Raw genomic sequence first — 7,059 nt, 5'->3', positions numbered from 1 at the left:
CATTCAATCAAATTTCCCAAGAATTCCAAAGAGTCAGATATGATTAGCTCACAGGCCAAGTCCTTTTCTCATGCTGTTGGTTCCACATAAACTGCCCTCCGTCCTCTTTACTGCATGTTCCAGTCCTACTCATTGCTCAAAGGCAAGCTCCAGTAGGAATCCCAACATAAAGTCTTTCCTGGCCCCTCCAGCTCTTTGGCACATTGACCCAGTATATGTATATATATATATATATATATATATATTTTTAAGTTTAGTACTTAATTTTTTCCTAATTGCTTCATATGTTTTCTTAGTCCTGCCATTCATAGGAGGATTGGAAGGATTCTGTAAGAAATGATCATTTGCTCTACTTTTTTATTTCTTACAGTGCTTAGGACAGTGATAGGAGGCATAAAATAGACTGATATCATAAGTACAGTTAGTTTTAAAAGTGCCCTATAGGCAAATCTTTTCTTTGCATTGAAAACACATTGGTCAAGAAGTGGATTCAAGATGGCCAAATAGGAACAACTCCGGTCTGCAGCTCCCAGCAAGAGCAACACAGAAGGTGGGTGATTTCTGCATTTCCAACTGAGGTACCCAATTTATCTCACTGGGACTGGTTGGACAATAGGTGCAGCCCACGGAGGGGTAGCCGAAGCAGGGCCGGGCATTGCCTCAACCAGGAAGCACAAGGAGTCGGGGAATTTTCTCCCCTACCCAAGGGAAGCTGTGAGGGTCTGAGCCCAAGAAACTCTGGCACAGATACTGGGCTTGTCCCACAGTCTTCACAACCCGCAAACCAGGAGATCCCTGCTGGTGCCTACCCCTCAGGGCCCTGGGTTTCAAGCACAAAACTGGGTGGCCAATTGGGCATACACTGAACTAGCTGCAGGAGTTCTTTTTTTTCCATACCCCAGTGGCACCTGGAACGCCAGCAAGACAGAACCATTCACTCCCCTTAAAAGGGGTCCTGAAGCAAGGGAGCCAAGTGGTCTGGCTCGGCAGGTCCCACCCCTATGGGGCCCGGGAAACTGAGATCCACTGTCTTGAAATTCTCACTGCCAGCACAGCACCAGTCTGAGATCCACCTGGGACATTCAAGCTTGGTGGGGGTAGGGGTGTCTGCCATTGCTGAGGCTTGAGTAGGTGGTTTTACTTTGTTACAGTGTAAACAAGGCCACCGGGAAGTTTGAACTGGGTGGAGCCTACTGCAGCTCAGCAAAGCTGCCAAGGCCAGACTGCCAAATTTCTCCTCTCTAGACAGGGCATCTCTGTAAAAAAGGCAGCAGACCCAGTCAGGGGCTTATAGCAGACTTAAACATCCCTGCCTGGTGGCTCTAAAAAGAGCACTGGACCTCCCTGCACAGAATTCAAGATCTGCTAAGGGTCAGACTGCCTCCCAAGTGGGTCCCTGACCCCAGTGTATACTGACTGGGAGACAACTCCCAGTAGGGGCCAACAGATACCTCATACAGGAGAGCTCTGGCTGGCATCTGGCAGGTGCCCCTCTGGGTCAAAGCTTCCAGAGGAAAGAAAAGGCAGCAATCTTTGCTGCTCTGCATTCTCCACTAGCAATATTCAGGCAAACAGGGTTGGGAGTGGACCTCCAGCAAACTCTAGCAGATTGGCAGCACAGAGGCCTGACTGTTGGAAGGAAAAAAAAACAAACAGAAAGGATTAGCACATCTACTCAAAGACCCCATCCAAAGGTCACCAACATCAAAGACCGAAGATAGAGAGATCCACACAGATGGGGAAAAACCAGCACAAAAAGCCTGAAAATTCCAAAAACCAGAACGTCTCTCCTCCTCCAAAGGATCACATCTCGTCACCAGCAAGGGAACAAAACTGCATGGAGAATGAGTTTGACAAACTGACAGAAGTAGGCTTCAGAAGGTGGGTAATAACAAACTCCTCCGAGCTAAAGGAGCGTGTTCTAACCCAATGCAAGGAAGCTAAGAACCTTGAAAAAAAGATAGTTGAATTGCTAACTAGAATAACCAATGTAGAGAAGAACATAAATGACCTGATGGAGCTGAAAAACACAGCATGAGAACTTCATGAAGAATATACAAGTATTAATAGCCAAATCAATCAAGTGGAAGAAAGGATATCAGAGATTGAAGATCAACTTAATGAAATAAAGAGGGAAGACAAGATTAGAGAAAAAAGGATAAAAAGGAACAAACAAAGCCTCCAAGAAATATGGGCCTATGTGAAAAGACCAAATCTACATTTGATTGGTGTACCTAAAAGTGATGGGTAGAATGGAACCAAGTTGGAAAACACACTCTTCAGGATATTATCCAGGAGAACTTCCCCAACCTAGCAAGACAGGCCAACATTCAAATTCAGGAAACACAGAGGACACCACAAAGATATTCCTTGAGAAGAGCAACTCCAAGACAGATAATTGTCAGATTCACCAAGGTTGAAATGAAGAAAAAAATGTTAAGGGCAACCAAAGAGAAAGGTTGGGTTATCAACAAAGGGAAGCCCATCAGACTAACAGCAGATCTCTCGGCAGAAACCCTACAAGCCAGAAGAGAGTGGGGACCAATATTCAACGTTCTCAAAGAAAAGAAGTTTCAACCCAGAATTTCATATCCAGCCAAACCAAGCTTCATAAACAAAGGAGAAATAAAATCCTTTACAGCAGGCAAATGCTGAAGGATTTTGTCACCACCAGACCTGCCTTACAAGAGCTCCTAATGGAAGCACTAAACATGGAAAGGAAGAGCCAGTACCAGCCACTGCAAAAATACACCAAATTGTGAAGCATATAAAAACTATGAAGAAACTACATTAACTAATGGGCAAAACAACCAGCTAGCATCATAAAGACAGGATCAAATTCACACATAACAATATTAGCCTTAAATGTAAATGGGCTAAATGCCTCAGTTAAAAGACACAGACTGGCAAATTGGATAAAGAGTCAAGACTCATCAGTGTGCTATATTCAGGAGACCCATCTCACATGCAAAGACACACGTAGGCTCAAAATAAAGGGATAGAGGAATATTTACCAAGCAAATGGAAAGCAAAAAAAAAAAAAAAAGAAAAAAAAAAAAAAAGAAAAAAAAGCAGGAGTTGCAATACTAATCTCTGATAAAACAGACTTTAAACCAACAAAGATCAAAAGAGACAAAGAAGGCCATTACATAATGGTAAAGGGATCAATGCAGCAAGAAGCACTAACTATCCTAAATATAAATGCACCCAATATAGGAGCACCCAGATTCATAAAGCAAGTTCTTAGAGACCTACAAAGAGACTTAGACTCCCACAGAATAATAATGGGAGACTTTAACACCCCACTGTCAATATTAGACAGATAAATGAGACAGAAAATTAACAAGGATATTCAGGACCTGGACTCAGCTCTGGACCAAGTAGACCTAATAGACATCTATAGAACTCTCCAGCCCAAATCAACAGAATATTCATTCTTCTCAGCACCTCATTGCACTTATTCTAAAATTGACCATGTAATTGGAAATAAAACACTCCTCAGCAAATGCAAAAGAACGGAAATCATAACAGTCTCTCAGACCACAGTGCAATCAGATTAGAACACAGAATTAAGAAACTCACTCAAAATCACACAACTACATGGAAACTGAACAACCTGCTCCTCAGTGACTACTGGGTAAATAACGAAATGATGGCAGAAATACTATGTTCTTTGAAACCAATGAGAATGAAGACACAATGTACCAGAATCTCTGGGACACGTTTAAAGCAGTGTTTAGAGGGAAATTTATAGCACTAAATGCCCACAAGAGAAAGCAGGAAAGATCTAAAATTGACATCCTAACATCAAAATTAAAAGAACTAGAGAAGCAACAGCAAACAAATTCAAAAGCTAGCAGAAGACATGAAATAACTAAGATCAGAGCAGAACTGAAGGAGATAGAGACATGAAAAAAACCCTCAAAAAAATCAATGAATCCAGGAGCTGGTTTTTTGAAAAAAATCAACAAAATAAATAGACCATTAACCAGACTAATAAAGAAGAAAAGAGAGAAGAATCAAATAGATGAAATAAAAAATGATAAAGGGGATATCACCACTGATCCCACAGAAATACAAACTACCGTCACAGAATACTATAAACACCTCTACATAAATAAACTAGAAAATCTAGAAGAAAGGGATAAATTCCTGGACATATACACCATCCAGGTCTAAGCCAGGAAGAAGTCAAATCCCTGAATAAACTAATAACAAGTTCTGAAATTGATGCCGTAATTAATAGCCTACCAACCAAAAAAAGTCCAGGACCAGACAGATTCACAGCAGAATTCTACCAGAGGTACAAATAGGAGCTGGTACCATTCCTTCTGAAACTATTCCAATTAATAGAAAAAGAGGGAATCCTCCCTAATTCATTTTATGAGGCCAGCATCATCCTAATACCAAAACCTGTCAAAGACACAACAAATAAAGGAAATTTCAGGCCAATATTCCTGATGAACATTGATGCGAAAATCCTCAATAAAATACAGGCAAACCAAATCCAGCAGCACATCCAAAAGCTTATCCACCATGATCAAGTTGGCTTCATACCTGGGATGCAAGGCTAGTTCAACATATGCAAATCAATAAATGTAATTCATCACATAAACAGAACCAAAGACAAAAATCACATGATTATCTCAATAGATGCAGAAAAGACCTTTGATAAAATTCAACACCCCTCAATAGATGCAGAAAAGACCTTTGATAAAATTCGACACCCCTTATGCTAAAAAAGCTCAATAAGCTAGGTATCGATGGAATGTATCTCAAAATAATAAGAGCTATTTATGACAAGCCCACAGCCGATATCATACTGAATGGGCAAAAACTGGAAGCATTCCCTTTGAAAACCGGCACAAGACAAGGATTCCCTCTCTTACCACTCTTATTCAACATAGTATTAGAAGTTCTAGCCAGTGCAATCAGGCAAGAGAAAGCAATAAAATGTATCCAAATAGGAAGAGAGGAAGTCAAATTGTCTCTGTTTGCAGATGACATGATTGTATATTTAGAAAACTCCATTGTCGCAGCCCCAAATCTCCTTAAGCTGATAAGCAACTTCAGCAAAGTCTCAAGATACAAAACCAATGTGCAAAAATCACAAACATTCCTATGCACTAATAATAGACAAACAAAGAGCCAAATCATGAGTGAACTCCCATTCACAATTGCTACTAAGAGAATGAAATACCTAGGAATACAACTTACAAGGGATGTGAAGGACCTCTTCAAGGAGAACTACAAACCACTGCTCAAGGAAATAAGAGAGGACACAAACAAATGGAAAAACATTCCATGCTTATGGATAGGAAGAATCAATATCATGAAAATGGCCATACTGCCCAAAGAAATTTATAGATTCAATGCTATCCCCATCAAGCTACCATTGATTTTCATCATAGAATTGGTAGAAAACTACTTTAAACTTCATATGGAACCAAAAAAGAGCTCACATAGCCAAGACAATCCTGGGCAAGAAGAACAAAGCTGGAGGCATCATGCTTTCAAACTATACTACAAGGCTACAGTTACCAAAACAGCATGGTACTGGTACCAAAACAGCATGGTACTGGTACCAAAACAAATATAGAGACCAATGGAACAGAATGGTGGGCTCAGAAATAACACCACACATCTACAACCATCTGATCTTTGACAAACCTGACAAAAACAAGAAATGGGGAAAAGATTCCCTGTTTAATAAATGGTGTTGAGAAAACTGGCTAACCATTTGCAGAAAACTGAAACTGTACCCCTTCCTTACACTTTATACAAAAATCAACTCAAGATGGATCAAAGACTTAAATGTAAGACCTAGGACCATAAACATCCTAGGAGAAAACCTGAGCAATACCATTCAGGACATAGGCATGGGCAAAAACTTCATGTCTAAAACACCAAAAGCAATGGCAACAAAAGCCAGAATTGACAAATGTGATCTAATTAAGCTAAAGAGCTTCTGCACAGCAAAAGAAACTATCATCAAAGTGAACAGGCAGTCTACAGAATGGGAGAAAAATTTTGCAATCTATTCATCTGACAAAGGGCTAATATCCAGAATCGACAAAGAACTTAAACAAATTTACAAGAAAAAAAAAAACATCAAAATATGGGCAAAGGATATGAACAGACCCTTCTCAAAAGAAGATACTTATGCAGCCAATAGACATATGAAAAAATGATCATCAACACTGGTCATTAGAGAAATGCAAATCAAAACCACAATGAGCTACCATCTCATGCCAGTTAGAATGGCAATCATTAAAAAGTCAGGAAACAACAGATGCTGGAGAGGTTGTGGAAAAATAGTTGGTGGGAGTGTAAATTAGTTCAACCATTGTGGATGATAGTGTGGAGATTCCTCAAGGATCTAGAACTAGAAATACCATTTGGCCCAGCAATCCCATTACTGGGTATATACCCAAAGGATTATAAATCATTCTATGATAAAGACACATGCACACGTATGTTTGTTGTGGCACTATTCACAATAGCAAAGACTTGGAACCAACCCAAATGTCCATCGATGATATGAAGGATTAAGAAAATGTGGCACATATACAACATGGAATACTATGCAGCCATTAAAAAGGATGAGTTCATATCCTTTGCAGGGACATGGATGAAGCTGGAAACCATCATTCTCAGCAAACTATCACAAGATCAGAAAACCAAACACGGCATGTTCTCACTCATAAGTGGGAGATGAACAATGAGAACACATGGACACAGGGAGGGGAACATCACACACTGGAGCCTGTTGTGGGGTGGGGGGTTAGGAGACGGATAACATTAGGAGAAATATCTAATGTAGGTGATGAGTTGATGGGTGCAGCAAACCACCATGGCATACATATACCTATGTAACAAAACTGCACATTCTGCACATGTAACCCAGAACTTAAAGTATAATAAAAGATGTAAAAATAAAAGAAAAAGTGAGATCACATAAAAAAAACAACCACATTGGTCCATTGGTCACTAAGCTGAGGAGTGATTCCTTTATGTATGATACCATGATTCAATGATGCAGTGCTTTCCTCTGTCAAA

The sequence above is a fragment of the Rhinopithecus roxellana genome, chromosome 6 (genome assembly GCF_007565055.1).
Source record: "Rhinopithecus roxellana isolate Shanxi Qingling chromosome 6, ASM756505v1, whole genome shotgun sequence".
Taxonomy (NCBI): Eukaryota; Metazoa; Chordata; class Mammalia; order Primates; family Cercopithecidae; genus Rhinopithecus; species Rhinopithecus roxellana.
The sequence above is the reverse complement of the archived record's forward strand: the minus strand, read 5'-3'. Positions refer to the sequence as shown.